The sequence below is a fragment of the Microcebus murinus genome, chromosome 16 (genome assembly GCF_040939455.1).
Source record: "Microcebus murinus isolate Inina chromosome 16, M.murinus_Inina_mat1.0, whole genome shotgun sequence".
Lineage (NCBI taxonomy): Eukaryota > Metazoa > Chordata > Mammalia > Primates > Cheirogaleidae > Microcebus > Microcebus murinus.
This window is the reverse complement of record NC_134119.1, coordinates 3,873,199-3,889,331: the sequence shown is the minus strand read 5'-3', so window position 1 is coordinate 3,889,331 and position 16,133 is coordinate 3,873,199. Positions and strand designations below refer to the sequence as shown.

The 16,133-nt window shown below is 46.3% G+C and overlaps 1 protein-coding gene across 1 annotated transcript in view; it reads left to right on the top strand.

Moving 5' to 3' along the window:
• ZNF831 (zinc finger protein 831) overlaps positions 1–16,133 on the top strand; it is a 106,476-nt gene that overhangs the window by 22,240 nt on the left and 68,103 nt on the right. The gene's annotated exons all lie outside the window — the stretch shown is intronic.

Here is a 16,133-nt window from a genome sequence, read left to right as displayed (position 1 = left end):
GCTCCATGTTGCTACCCAGCAAGACACACACATCCATCCCTCTCTCAAATGGAGAAGTTCTCACCTGTCTCCAAAACGAGCAGACACAGTCACTGTGCCCAGCATAGGCTACATTGATTACTCCTTAAATTCAGTCAAGGCCTCACTGAATATTCTGGTCCCTAAAAACTAAATTGTAAGGTTAACCTCCAATAACTCATGTATATAATTAAGAGACATGAAGTAGGAGAAAGAAGTAGAGAATGATGAGTATAGATGAACAAATGCATCCATGCAGCACACATGGAGAACATATACAAATCCACCGTGGTCCTGGTTTGTGTAATCGATCATGAGGTTGTGGTTCATATGTCTGACTTTCTTCTTTGACTTCCATTCCAAACTTTCCTTGCCCTCCGTGGCTCAGGCTCCTCTACTTTTTGGAATATCTGAAAAGTTTGAGCATCTACTTTGCTCCCAAATCACAGTCATTCTAGTACGTGGCCACAGGTCCCTTTGGGGAAGACTTAGAGAGAGATTTACAGCATGTCTTTGTGGAGACATTGCAGTGACCTCTTCGAGGAGTCCTGGGTTTCCTTTCAATCAAGGGCCTGTAGGTCCGCAAACCCGCTGGCTTCTGAAAACGGGGCGACAGGCTGTGATTCTCCATTTGGTGACTCAGGACAGGTACTTGCTGCCACACTGGTGTTTTCCCTGTTACACAGACCAAGCCGCATCCTAGTAGTCTGACCCTCTGCTTCTCTCCGAGGCTCTGTGATCCGTCGGCGACTGCCAAACTCTCTGCGTGCCAGAGCTCTGACTACCAGCATGGCCCTATGGCTCTGTGGTGGACAAGCTGGGACAGAGGGGTCGAAGGTTGCACATGATCCATCCAGCCCAGCTTTCCTGTTACCTAAGCCATTAGGTTCCCTCCTCCATTTCCGCCAGGGAAGGGCCGGCATTCCAGCCTCCTTAAGTGTAGGTCACCATTACATCTGGACTTTAGTCAAGCAACCTGGGGAGCTGTTAAAGCCACTTGCAGCTGCACAACTAACACCTTAAGTTGAGAATCTCTGGTAAGAGCACTCGTGAATGAATCCGGCTCAATTGCTGGTGTTGTTTTCTGCTTCCTTGGTATAAACCCTTGGAATCCCTTTCCACACATGTGCTTCCCAGGTGTCTGCTGATATAGGTGAGCAAGGGCCTCCCGTTCCTCCGGTGTGTGAGCTGTTTCCTCCTGGGTCTCAGTGAGTTCTTGTCCTCTCGCATCTGGCTGAGATTTAAGTCTAGTTAAGTCTAGTGGCAATAGGGGTTTGGTCATGGTGGGTTCTGAGAAGGACCAGCGTCCTCTTTGAAGGCAGCTACCCCCAGTGAGGGGATCATAGGGTTTTCCAGCAGAGGAAGACTTGTCTTCTTGGACAGTGCAGGGTAAGCTGCTGCTACTTGTCAGGGAGGTTCAGAGTGACTTAGAGGTCAGTATTGTCAGTTTCTCTTGGTCCCATAAGATGTCCTCATCCCGAGCTGCAAGATCCCATTCTTTCCTGATTAATGCCCAAATTTTCACCTGAGAAACTTGGCAAGACTGTGAATGCAACTGCCATTTTAATCCAGCAACTTGCACCATTAAATTTGATGTTTGATTTTCAGCAACGTCAGCCCTGAAGCTACAAAAAATGAGAGATTCTTTTCGGGCTGTCATGGAAGCTGTCTGATTCTCAGACTGTGATTCGAGGTGGGAGTTAACAGACCTGAGCTTGTCACTTTCTCTCAAGTGACACTCTCAAGTAACTGCTCAAGGACACTAACAAAAGGATGCACGTTGCCCCACAGCCCTTACAGCCATCATTAGTGCCACCCGGCAGGAGCAGAAGTCACTTGAGCTCCCCAGGTGTGGGCTCTAATGGGCACTTCATCACCATCAGCCACAGGTGATGGCTTGATTAATTATGATGCTGCTGCACGTCCTGGGTTACAAGAGTTGCATTTCTCATGAACAAGGGGCTCAGCGTTGTGCTCAAGTCGCAGGGCATGACCAAAGCAATCACCACACCCCATCATTAGGGGTCTGTCTCTTGGTACTCACAAGACCAATTCTTTAGTTGTCTGTATCAGATCAGGAGATGGAAACCACCCAGCGGGCTATACTGGGGAAGTTTAGCATAAGTGTGATTAACTGTAAAAAATAAATAAATAAATAAAAAGAGTAACTATAAGGTATAAAGAACTCTATATGGCACCCTAAGATTGTGGGAGAGTGCTCAAGGAAGGAAGAACCCGGAAGGCGTTCAGATCTCGTTGGAGAAGCTGTGATTTTGACCACCGGATGGCAGAGAACATGGCTGATGTAGCTAGACTTGAGCTTGTCCAGAGTTGCTAGGCAAATAATTGGCAACCTTCTGTGTGCAGCTGGAAGGCAGAGCATCAACAAGTAGCGATGTGGGTGCGTGCTGGGGGTCTGGGCCCCAGTGGGAGCAGAGGGCTCCAGAGCTCATGGAGTGCGTGGAGGAAGTGGGGTTTGCGGAGGGAGCGCTGCTCTGTGTGGGGCCATGGGAGGCTATGTGCTCCTGCGCGCGGCCTCGGGCCGCTGTGCACAAGGATGCAGACAGATGATCGCCAGTGCGAGGCTGTAGGCTGCGGAGAGATCACACTTGCAGGCCGTGGTTCAGGCAGGCTCCATCGAATGTGCTCAGGCCACTCGCGTGCTCGATCTGGGCATCACGCTGTATACAGGTAACCTATTGCAGTCTACTGTGTTGTTATTTTACCCGTTGGAGTGGAGAGCAGAAAACTTACCTCCCTTTAGAACCCTACGTTTGTAATTGTCATAAATATTTCTTCTATATACATTTTGAACCACGTCAGTGTTATAATTTTTGTTTCAACCACCCAAACATTATTAAGAAAACTCAAAAGGAAACATTGTTTTTACTCATATTTTTACTCTTTCCATTGTTCTTTTTCCTTCCTGATGTTCCAAGTTTCCCTTTTTTATTATTTCCTTTCTGTTTGGAGAGCTTCCTTGGCCATTCCTTGAGAGTAAGCCTGCTGGTGACCAATTCTCTTTGGTTTCATGGATTTGAGGATATCTTGGCTTCCCCTTCGTTCCAGAAGGAAAGTTTCGCTGGATATAGAATTTTGGGTTGACGTTTCTTTTATTTCAGCGCTTGGGAGATATCGTGCTCTTTTCTGCTGGCCTCTGCGTTCCTGGTGAGAAACTTGCTGTCACAACAGTCGTTTCCCCCCTATACTTAAGGTGTTGTGTGTTTTTCTCTCACTGCTTTCAATATGCTTTTTATCTTTAGATAAAAAGGTATCTTCAATAGATAAAAATCTATCCAATAGATAAAAACCTTCAATATTCTTTTTATCTTTAGAGCTCAGAGGTTTGACTGGGATGTGTTTTTGTGGATTTCTGTGAGTTTATCCTGGTTAGGGATTGCTCAGCTTCCTGAATCTGTAGGTTTATGTCTTTTGCCAAAGTGAAGCTTCCAGCTGTGATTTCTTTGAGCATGTCTCCAGCCCATCCTCTTTCTCCCTCCTCCCAGGACTCGAAGACATGAGTGCTAGAGCTTTGGTTAGGCCCATAGGTACGTACCTGAGGCTCTGTTCATTTTTTTCCAGCCTGCTTCTCTCGTTGTTCAGAGTGAGTAATTTCTATTGTCCCGTCTTCAAGGGCACTGATTCTTTCTCCTGTCACCTCTGTTTTTCTGTTGAGTGTATCCACGGAGTTTTTAAAATGTTGGTTATATAATAGTATTTTTCGTTTCTAAAATTTCCATTTGGTTCTTTTTTTCTCTTTTATCTCTTTGCTGAGACTTTCTGTTTTTCATTTGTTTTAAGCATATTTATAAATGTTGCTGGAAACATCTTTATGACGGCAGCTTTATATTCACCAGGTCATTCCAACAGCCCTATGGACTGTCATTTTTTATTCAGAGGGAGGGCTTCTTGGTTCTTGGTATGACAAGGTATTTTTTTATTGAAACTGGGACATTTTAGGTATGATGTTATGAGAGTTTGGATTTATCAAGCCTTCTGTTTGGGCCGGCTTCCTTCCATACTGCTCTAGGGGAGGCAGGGGTGGGTAGAGGTCCGGGTCCCTTACTCAGCCTCTGTTGACACCGAAGGAAGGGACAGGTCCTCGTTACCGCTGGGGGCGGATGGTAGTTTGGGCTCCGCATTAGGCACTTAGACGAGGACGCCTTGTTGCTTCCCATGTGACCCCTCTGACACCAACCTAGAAGGGGGGGGCAGATGAACCAACTGCAGCACACCCACGACGTGGAGCACGACTGGGTATACAGAGGGGTGGACCGGTGCGGCGCATGGCAGCTCGGACGGCTCTCGGGGGCATTGTCCAAGCAAAAGAAGCTAGACAGAAAAACTACACAGTATATAACACAGTATATAACTACACAGTATAAACTACACAGTATATGTCATTCACATGACATCTGGAAAAGGCAGACCCATAGGGATTGGAGTCAGATCTGTGTTTGCCAAGAGCTAGAGGTGGAGGCAGGGGCTGCCATAGAGGGGGTGGGATGACCTTGGGGTGATGGTCTTCTTCCCTGTCTTGGGTGAATGTTACTGCATGCCAATTGTACTTTAATTTAAAAAAAAAATCTCTCAGCAGGATGGCACTGCTGAGAGATGGAGAAATTTGAGAAGCATGATCTCCCCTCAGTCTACAGCCATAACATCATCTTGGGTACCAACTGGTACACCTTTTATGAGTAAAACCTGCAGGCCACCTGTAACATGTGTTTGAACATTGCGTTTAGCATGCACACTGTGTGTATTTACAAAGAGTGCTTGTCCATACGTTGTAGTTTCGAAGTGGACAGTTTAATGTGTAGGGGTTAACTCCTGAGACTCTGAATCACATCAGTATCTGAGATTCTTTTTCCTACTCTTTCTTTGAATTCAGCATTGCATCTGTTTGCTATTTTCCTGGCTAATTATTGTAATTATATAAAACAATAACCATCACCAGTACAATATTCTGAATTACATTATTTCACATCATAAACAAATCTGTTTATAGCCTTCCAGGCAATTATGAATTGTGCTGCTATGTAGCATTTTATTTTATGTTCTAAGCTGCAAGGAATCATGATAAACCTCCCACGCCGGTAGGCCTTGGGATACATGGTAGCTGGCAAAGGTCACCTTCCGGGTGAAGGAAGGAGGGCGGAGCTGGGTGACTGATCTCACCTTTGTGTTGGTTCTATCTTCCACCCAGCAAAAGAGCATTAAGCTTTTCTTTCTCCATTTGCCATAGAGGACGGTAATAGTCACAACAGCAGTAAAGAAGGCCTCTTACTTGTCATTTCATTGAGCATGGTGCCTCCAGGATCTATAATTGCAGGTCATTTTGCATCCAGACCTGATTCTTTCCATTTTGCAGATGAGGAAACAAAGGCCCAGGGAAATAAAATACTTGCCTGGAAACAATCGCAAAACATTGTTGAGCAGGTTAATACCTGTAAGCACTGTGCTTCTAGATTTAGTGTATCCTGCCTCAAACATGTCAGGCACACCCCCACCTCAGGGCCTTTGCATTACCTGAAATGCTCTCCCTGAAGATATGGAATAGCAGTCTGTTACTCAGTCCCTGTGTTTGTTCAAACATCACCTTCTCGGTGGAGCTCACCTGCCCGTGCTACTTAAACTTGCAACCTTCCCCCCCTCCCTTCCTGGCCCCTCCACGTATTCCTCTGCCATACTCCTTCTGCTCCCTTACTCTGCTATATGTTTCCATAATACTTATTTTTCAATACATTTTACAATTTATTTTTTAAAAACTATTTCTTGTCTGTCTCCCTAACTAGAATGTAAGTTCCGTAATATCAGCTCTTTTATTTACTGGTGTGCTGTTGTTAAACTCGGCACTTGTCCAGGAGGCTAAATTGGAAGAACGAGGACAGGTGTTTGGGGGATGCAGAAAGAGAGTTTCCTTTGCAAAGGAGGAAAAATGGTAGACCTGCTTGTCTCAAAATCCAGATTTCCTGAACATAGGCAGAAGTTCAGAGCTTTGAAAAGGAGGGTTCTCAGCTTCAGGTAATTATTGTGGTTAAGTATTCTAATTGGTTCCATCTCTGCCAAAGACAAAGCCTGTGAACTCCGCCAGCCGCCCACCTAGGGGGCTGGCGCCATCTGGGAATTTTAACAGAAGACTTAACCTGCTTCAGGGATGCAGGCCAGGCTGCAGTTCCCAAAAAGAGTGGGGGAGGTTTTCCTCCCCCCCCCCCCAGGCCATTCCCTGTTACATATTCCCCACTCTCAATTTTATGCTTCTGTATCTATGGGAGGAGGGGTGACTCCTCTGTCACACTGTAGCCCCTAGTTTGCCCTGGACTTGCCTGGATTTAAAACTGAAAGTCCTACATTCTGGGAACCTTGGTCCCAGACAAAATGGGACCCTATTACCTTCAACACATAAAACAGCACCTGGCACATAGTAGGTGTTCAACAAATGGATGAATAAATAAATTTTTAATAGATGGAAACTGAAATAGTTGTCTTGGTTTTGTGATAGCCCTGTACTCCATGTAATGTCATCCTGAAGAGTGCTAGTTCATTCTACCACTTTTGTTTGAAACATTTTATTAAATTAAACCTGCTGCTTTGTTAACGTGAATGCCCTGAGCACTACTGCACAGCTCTCGGCTACTGAGACCGAGTGTGGCAGACCACGCGGTGTGCTCTACGCCAGAAACTTAGAGAACACGGCCAGCAAGAGCTCTGCTGTGCCACCCAGCATCACACGGCCTCTCTTTCTCTTTATTTTCAGTCCAGCAAACAGTTTTGACCTAAAATGAGTGTTGAAAAGTTTGCAAGTGCTTGAGCTGGATTGACCCAGGAAACAAAGGAAGATAATTTTGCTGTATGTTAAAGTGTAAATCTGTGGCTTGTCCATGGTCTTTAAAGAAAGGAGTGACAAAACAGAGGGTAAAGACCAGTGGACACAGAGGCCATTGTGGACAACCAGTAGGCTGGAATGGTGAGCAGTGGTTCAAGAAGGGAAGCAGAAGACACTGGTCTGCAAGGTGCCAAGGACTCTTGGATATCTGCAGACCACAGGTGGTATAACACTGTCAACGGAAAAAGCCAAACTCTGTAAAATAATTTTAAAGAGATTTATTCTGAGCCAAATTTGAGGACCATGACCCAGAGCCACTGCCAAGAGGCCTTGGGCAAGTGGACTTGATGTGACTGGGTTACAGTTTGGTTTTTATACATTTCAGAGAGACAGGGTTATAGGTAAAGTCATAAATCAATACGTGGGAGGTATACATTGGTTTGGCCCCAAAAGGTGGGACATCTCAAAGGGGGCGGGTTACAGGTTATAGGTGGGTTTAAAGATTCTTTGGATTGTAATTGTTTAAAGACATGAAGCTTTGTCTAAAGGTTTGGAATGTTTTAACATAAGGAGATAAGCCACCAGGACATAGATTTGTTGTGTAAATTGAGGACCTGCAGGATTGTTTTGCATTCCTTTAGGCCTGTTAATGGGTTACAAAGGATGTCTCCAAGAAGGGAGGGGGGCATGATGAGGCCTGTCTAACCTCCCTCCTCCTGGCAGATAATTTAGTTTTAGGATATTCCTTTGGCCACCAGGAGGTCCTTTCAGTCAGCTGCTGGAGGGGTGAGCCTTAAAATTTTAGTTCACAACACCATGTCTAGAGGGATGAATTGGTCATGACTCTTTTCCATGCTGATGTAATCCTCTGTTCCAGCTTTGCATCCTGGGAAAACAGGGTGTCATTGGAGTCATAGTCCTAAGGGGTACAGGTCAGGCAAACATCATAACTGCTCAGAATTGCCCTTAAGATTCTTCAGGAGGGCAACATGCTGAAGTCATCCTGTTAGGCTGGCTCTTGCTGTCCAGCAAACACCCCTGAAAGATAGTGGCTTAGAATGACAACTGCTTATGTAGCTCACAATTCCACAGGTCAGCATTGTTAGGCCGGGCTCAGTTGGCTGGTTCTTCTGGTCTTGGCTGGGCTTCTCAAGCATCTGTGGTCACCTGCCAGGTGTGTTGGGCACTGGCTGTTAGGAGGGCCTCCCTGGGATGCTCAGCTCAGCCCTTTGGGTTCCCGTCCCCTGGCAGGCTAGCCTGGCCTATTCTCATGGCTGAGGCAGAGCAGAAGCACGCATGTGTCTTGAGACCTAGGTACACCAACACTAATGCTGCACTACGTTGCCCAGAGTTGAGAAGTGGGAAGAAAGTCTCCAGACCCTGATGCAGGGAACAGCAAAGTCCCCTTGTAAGGGCCGTGGAATCAGGAGGTTTGCGGGACTGAGGCTGTTTGCAGTCTACTCATGGTACTTCTCATCACCTCTAATTCAGCCAGTTTTTCCTTTGGTGTTGAAATTTGTCTTGTCTCCTTGTTTAATCAACAGAGGCAGTCAGGAGCTTGTACTCGTGGTACACACTGTACCAAAAATACATCGTGCTCAACAGTGAGGAGCTGGAGGCCTGAGGGCCACGTGTGGCTGAGCCCCCTGCAGGGAGCTGGGGTTCCAAGCCCCCTCCTTCTACGTGGGCAGTTCCTTATTGGGTTGACACTGGAGGCATATTGCCAAGTGACAGAAATTGTTATTTCTTTTTTGTCCAACCTAGGAGCTTGAATTCCAGTGAATTAAATTTGCATGTCAAGGGACTCCACCTTATAAACCTTTGGGAGTTTTGGAGAAATCACACACTAGAACAACATAGCTTGGCTCAATTTAAGTGAGGAACTTTTTCAGACTGGAGTCTCAGAAAGTCTTCCCTGCCTCTCATATATGACAGCTTGGGAAGCAGGAACTGGGAACATGCTCCACTGCTTTTACCTGGGTGCTGCTTGTGGCTGATTTCTTCTTCTCTTATTTTCTTTGTAGGGGGAAGGGCAGGGGCTCACTGGACAGGTCCTGGACTGAGCTCCAGACTCATGAGATCTCCCTGACCCTGCCATGGGGCTAAGACAGGCCATTTCTTCATAGTCTCATCCAAGGCTGCACTTCATTTATTCAACAAACATTTATTTAGCACCTACGGTGTGCCAGGCCATGTGCGGGACATTGGGCCACCCTGGGTCAGTGACTGGTGTTATACAATCATTCAGTGGAATGATTCAGAAAGAGTCTCATGGCTTGAAACAACTTAATTCACTCTAGGACTTGGATGTACTGAAAGAAAACATTCCTGGACTTTGCCTGCAGCGGATCAGATCTTCTCCAAGATCATGTTTAGTGGGAGGGGGAGAGAAGAAGCAAACATGGATTTATTGATTCTACTAGGCTTTTCCTTTGGGCCAGGCATGTTCACAATTCATTTTAGTCTCACATGACCCAATGGGGGACATGATACTATTTTTCTGTTTTACAAACAAGGAAACTGAGCATCAAGGTCAGCTACCTGGGCCGCTAACCTGCAAGGCTTACGCAGATGAATGCTTCAGGCTCACAGGGTGACGTTGGTTGGCTGGGGAGAAAGAAAAAGAGAAAATTATATCAATAATTTTCAGCAGATTGCTCCCATCTTGCAGTTTTGCTGTGATAAGTGCTTATAGACAGTATCTGTTTAAAACTCGTTTATGTCCATCCCGGAAGCGAAAATCCTGAAGTTAAAAAAACTTGCTGAGCCACACAGTGGGTAAGTGGCAAAATGCGAATTCGAACCAGGGCTTTTCCTTCTTAAACAGAGGCTCCTGGTGGCCGACCAGAGCCGGCAGGTCAACTGTCTGGCCACAGCCAACCTGGCACCGGGCTTTTCCCTCCAAACATCTGCAAAGTGTTGACCAACCACAGGGAAACCACGTAATTTGTGTATGAAAATTAGGCAATTGCAGGAGACACGCTTCTGCTTTAACTTGCCTAAGCTTTCCGCACGTCGTGTCTTTGTTTGTAAACTCTCTTCTGGCCTGCTAGTTATCTTAATTTTCTTAAGCAAAATATATTTTGTCACCAAATGGAATTAATTTGGGTGAAGTTGTAGTGGGAATTGACACGTCATTGGTCCTGACAGATTCTGGGGCTGCCTTGGGGCTGGGCCCCTGATTTAAGGGAGGTGATGCTCCTAACCAGGCATTCCCACTCTCGTAGGTCCTTCTAGATCCTTTTAGGATCTGAAAAAAGTCAGGGAGCAATTCACTCGTGTGTACAATGTGAATTATCATTTCACCTTGAGTCCTGGCAGGCTTGTATGCACACTTGAGGGGGTATTGAGGGGAGTTTAAGGGAGGGGCTATTTACAAAGTGTGGCCTGGTTACAGGGTGTCAAGGCACCCCAGGGCTGGCCTGAGGGGCTGGGGCAGGAACCATGATTAGGATTAGAGAGGGCCACCTGGCAAAAGCGTGGCCTTTAGTAGAGGGATGGAGGCTACCTCCAGCTACCCTTCTCCTCCTGCTTCCGCTGACCAGTTGCTCCCCTTGGACAAGCCCAGCTGGATGCCCAGGACCAGCCTAGGGGGTGCAGGGTCTAGGCTAAGGATATGTCAGGTTAAGATCTTAAATTAGGGGGATGTTTCCCAAAGAATGGGACCAAACTGCTCAGATGTGCAGGATAATGTACAGTGGGCCACAGATATACATTTAAAAAATTTAATAGTTATATTTTTATGTTAATGGTTCTTAGGGTAAAATGATCTCCCCTTTTCGGTGATGTTTTAGAACCTCTCCCTCTTTTCCCAGTTATTACAAGCATTTATTTCTTTTTGGCTTCCCCGTCCCCCACAGGCAAAGTATGACATCGTGGTACATACCTTGCATTTCTTTGCCGGTGAGGATAAACAGCTTTTCGCACGTCTCTCTCTTTTTAAAAATTGTTTGGATTCAAAAAATTTTTTTGAAGTGTACAAGTTTTTTTTAGAGCAGTTTTAGGTTTGTGGGAAAATGAGGAGAAAGTAGAGAGGGTTTCCCCCTTAACTTAATCCCCCTAACCCTGCTGTCTCCCTAATTATCGACATCCTGCATTATCAGTGTGGTGCATTCGTGACACTTAACGGGCCGATACTGCAACATCATTAACAACTAAAGTCATAGTTTGTGTGAGGGTTCACTCTTCGTATTGTACATTCTATGGGACCTGACAAGTATATAGTGACAAGTTCCCACCGTGACAGTATCATAAAAATCCCCCGTGCTCGGCCTGCCCATCCCTCCCTCCCCGACCCCTGGCAACCACTCCACGCTTTTGCCTTTTCCAGAACGCCATACAGCCACGATCGCACAACACGCAGCCTTTCCAGACTGGCTTCTTTCACTTAGCAGCATGCATTTAAGGCTCCCTCGTGTCCTTTTGTGGCTTGATAGCTCATTTCTTTTTATTGCTGAATAATACTCCATTGTCTGGATGTACCAGAGTTTGTTTACTGAAGGACATCTTGATTGTGTCCAAGTTTTCACAGTTATGGACACAGCTGCTATACACATCCACATGTGGGTTTTTGTGTGATTGTAAGTTTTCAACTCACTGGGTAATGATAGAGTTCCCCTAACCCCCTTTTTTTACTTTTTAAAAATTGTGGTAAAATACACATTAAACTTACCATTTTAAACCATTTTAAGTGTACAGTTCCGTGGCATTAAGTGCGTTCATTTTGTTGTGCATCCCTTTTAAAGTAATGGTATTCCAGCAACAGGCTCCGTGTGTGCAGGGGTGGGAGGGAGGGGTGGCCTACGTGGTCCCCTCGTGCGGTGCAGGGGGTGGACTGAAGTTGGAAACTTGTAACTCAAAAGCTGTCTCAGCACCCAAGTTCGTTTTGAAAATTTTAATCTGTTTAAAGCGCTTAGTGCATTTCCCCATGGCCTTCTCTTTCAGGCCCCTAAATGCGAATTTTTAAAACCTACTTGCGCCCAGGCTCTTTCTGGGTTGTTTTTGAGAAAGTGGGCTTGGGATGCAGTCACTTCTTTCCTCCAAGTTTCTCCCACTTCTCTGCTCACTAGTCTTCCAAAAAGCTGCACATTTTTGCCAAAGAATGCTGCTGGTTTGGGGGAAGTTGTGGGGTGAGGGAGCTGCACTCGCTGCAGAATGAAGGAAACAAAGAACCCACCAAGTTTTCAACATGGGGTGTCTCGGCCGGCAACAGGGCGAACACTTGGTGTGAGTCGGGGTGACGAAGTGGTCACCCCAGACCCTTCCCGGACACATATGGAGGGGAGGGCCTTCCAACAAGCTGCCTTCCAACCCCCTGCCCCCCACTTCTCCTTCCATACGATGGGAACACTAGACTTGCCCCCTCCTTGATTCAGAGTAAGCAGAATTAGCTGCGGCCCTTTGAGGTTTTCCTGAGAAAAGTGCCATCTCCCTGGAGGAAGGTGTTAGCTCGTTATCTTGCCGGCAGGGATCAGCTGTTACTAAAAGGCGTCAGTTTTGCTGTGATCACAGAACAGGCTGCTGAGAGAGCAAACTCATAACCCTGGCAGGTGTGCCCGAAACATAGTGCTCTTTTCTGTAATTTCTACTGTGAAGCCCCATTCGCGTACCGGGTGGCGGTCACCTCTGGGCTCCTCTTGTTTTCCCGTGAGGCTGGGCTCGCAGGGCGAGGGGCACGGGGCGCTGGGCCCTCAGCTCTCCGAGCACGTCCCACCGAGACACCTCTCATGCAGCATCTCTGAAATTCATCTCAGGGCACGAGATCTCTGCAAGCTGCCTCTGTCCCTCCTGCCGGACACAGGCTTTGGGCTGTGATGCTCTGTGTCCCGGCACCCCTCCTTCCAGATGCCCCTGGGGAATGGAGTCCCAGGTCTCCTCTGCACGCGACTCCCCCCTGGCACGGAGCTGGAGGGACTCGGTCTCCCCTTCCTCCGATTCTTTTCCCTCCCACTCCCTCCCCACCGGAGACCATTATGACCTGAGGATTAGGAAAACTGGCTCATACTCATCTATTTCCTTAGGGTTCAGGCTTTTGGGATTCAAAAGTCTTCACTCTTTCTGCCGCAGGAGCTCCCACGGGCGCCCTGCCCGTCCGCGTCCTTCACTCAGCCTCCAGGGCCAACCAAGGGCAGCGTTTCTGTGCCTGGTGGCTTCCTGCGGCCACCGGAGCCTGCACCGTCTAAGCCACACCCGGCTGGAAATGCCGGGGTATCAGGGCTCCCCAGAGGCAGCCCCCAAAGCACGGCAGCCCCGGAGGCCCTCAGGTGGGATGGCCCCCGGCGCGTGTTCGCCGCCATCTCTTGACGTTCCCCAGCGGCAGTACACTCCAGTCGCCACGGTGGGGACTCCCTGGACGGAACACACTGGGTAACTTCCATCACTCTGGCTCTCCTGCTGCCCCTTGGGTGTTTCCTGGGATCTCCCAAGGAAAATCCCTCTTCTCCATCGGGAAGCCAGCCCGAGGCGGCATCCTCTCACTAGAGGTGATGAGCTAGACGCCAGGCTGAGTGAGCGGGGAGGAGACAAGGGGTAGGAGGAAATAGGGTGGGGGAGGAACCATTAGTTAAAAGTTCAAAATATTATGGCGTAGCATTGAGAACTCAAATAAATCGAGCACTCCTTCTGTGCCTGGCACGGCACTTGGCGTTTCGCATAAATTATTTCGTCTGATCTTCTTGGTAGCTCTGCCCTAATGACTCTGTTCTCCGAGCCCAGGAAATCGAGTTTCAGGTCTGCTCACTGGGGAGATGGGCAAGCAGGGACGGGAACTCAGGGCTTTCTGTCCCCTTGGGAAGGTTCTGGAAATTCCTCAGCTAGTGGAAAGGATGCGGTGTTTTGGAATAAGCCTTTACGTTCTGTTCCTACCAGCTCTTAAGAATGATAGTAGCCACCTACAAATCTCTAAAGACTTCTGCCTTTAAATCTTTCCTTAACAGATTATAAGGTCTCGGATATTTTTGAAGCGAAGGGTTCTTGCTGGTGGCACGCTGCTGGGAGGTCCGTAATGATATCAGAGGGACAGAGGGTGGATGAGGTGGTCTCTGCCCTCCCTTCTGTGCAGTGGTGTTGTGCCAGCAGATGTTGAAACCGGCTTTCAGGATTAAAAAATAAAGGACCGACTTGTAGCATTCACCAATTCCTGTGGTGTCTGTGCTCCCACCGTGGCCAGTTCAAGCTGTGAACAGGACATTCCTGACCCCGAGGTTGGGACGAGATGGGGATGTGAAGTTCTGCACTGTGTAGCACCGATGGAAGCAACATAAACAGTCTCAAGAGCCTTGAGGACGGGACGGTGTCATAGAATAATCCTTAAGTGCCAGGCCTTATCTAGTAGCTGTTATGAACTGGATGTTTGTGTCCCCCCGAAATTCATATGTTGATGTCCTCACTCCCAGTGTGATGGGAGTAGAGGTGGGAGGTGATTAGGTCATGAGGTGGAGCCTCATGAATGGGATTAGTGCCCTGATAAGAGAAGACCCCGCCTCTGAGCCAGGAAGTGGGTCCTCACCAGGCCCCGACTCTGCCGGTTTCCAGAACTGTGAGAAATAAATGTTGGTTGTTTAGCCACCTAGTCTAGGATATTTTTGTCGTAGCAGCCCAAAGTACCCTTTAAAAGAAATTGAGTAACTTTACTCAATAAAGACAGTACCTTTTTTTTTTTAATTGAGACAGTGCCCATTTTAAATTGAGGTAAAATTTCACATAACATTAAATTCACCAATATAACTAAAGTATACAATTCAGTGGCATTTAGTACATTCATAGTTTTGTGCAACCACCCCCTATATCTGGTTCCAAAACATTTTCACACCACAAGAGGAAACGCTGTGCCCAAAGAGTCACTCCTCATTCTCCCTCACTCTCTGGCCACCACTATAATTTGTTTTCTGTTTCTAGGAATTTTCTTATTTCAGGTTTTTCATACAAATGGAATCATACAATTTGTGACCTTTTGTACCTGCTTCCACTCAGCATAACCTTTTCAAAGCTCATCTCTGCTGTAGCATGTGTCAATACTCCGTTCCTTTCTATGGCTGAATAATAGTTGATTGTATTGTTACACCGCCTTTTGTTTATCCACTCATCAGTTGATGAACATTTGTGTCATTTTGACCATGTGGCTATTGGGAATAGAGCTACTATGAACATTCATGTATATGTTTTCTTTTTAATACCTGTTTTGAATTCTTTTGGGAAAATTACTGGGTCATATGGTAATTCTATATGTTTAACTTTTTGAGGTACTGCCGAACTGTTTTCCAAAGTGGCTGCATTTTATATTCCCACATGCAGTGTTTAGGGGTTCTAAATTCTCCACATCCTCACCAACACTTGTTATTTTCAGTTTATTTTTATGATTGCTATAGCCATGCTACTTGGTCATATCTCACTGTGGTTTTGCTTTACATTTTACCAATGACTAATGATATGGAGTGTCTTTTTACCTGCACTTGTATATCTTCTGTAGAGAAATGTCTATTCAAGTCCTTTGCTCATTTTTAAATTGGGTTATTTGTCTTTTTGTTGTTGTGTTGTAAGAATTCTTTATATATTCTGGATATATCAGATATATGATCTGCAAATATTTCCTCCCATTCTGTGGATTGTGCTCTTTGATGCATCAAAGTTTTTAATTTTGAGAAAGAGAAAGTCAAGAGAAAGAGAAAGTCAAATTTCTCTATTTTTTCTTTTGCTGCTTGTGCTTTTGGCATCATATCTTTAAAATCTTTTACTAACTCCAAAGTTATGAAGATTTAATCCTATGTCCTCTTCTAAGAGTTTTATAGTTTTAGCTTTCACATTTAGGTTTGTGGTCAATTTTGAATTAATTTTTGTATATGGTGTGAGATAGGGATCCAACTTCATTCTTTTGTGTGTAGATACCTGGGTATAGTATCTTTGTTTTTAATATAATTTATTTAGTTGTAAGTTTATATAGTTTAACTTTTAATTATGGCTGTGTTTAACAACTGGCTTGCAAAATTCCTGAATATTTAACAATCAGCACTCTTGAGATGAAGTGGGAGTGGTCTGAGCTGGCTCTGGCATGCTGTGACTTTTACCACACCCTACTTAGACAACCTTACTGGTATAGACAGGCATGTAGATATTTTTCCTCTGGGACCTGAGCTGGGGATGGGTGAAGTGTGCTTATGGAGTTCCTGGGGGGTAGGTGGCTGGGAGATGGGAAATAGGACCTGGGAACCCCTGATCCTCTAGCCATGGGGCTGTCCAAAATTTCCTCATTGCACCTGGCCTTTCCTTTGTGATTTGAAGAATGTGGCCAGGC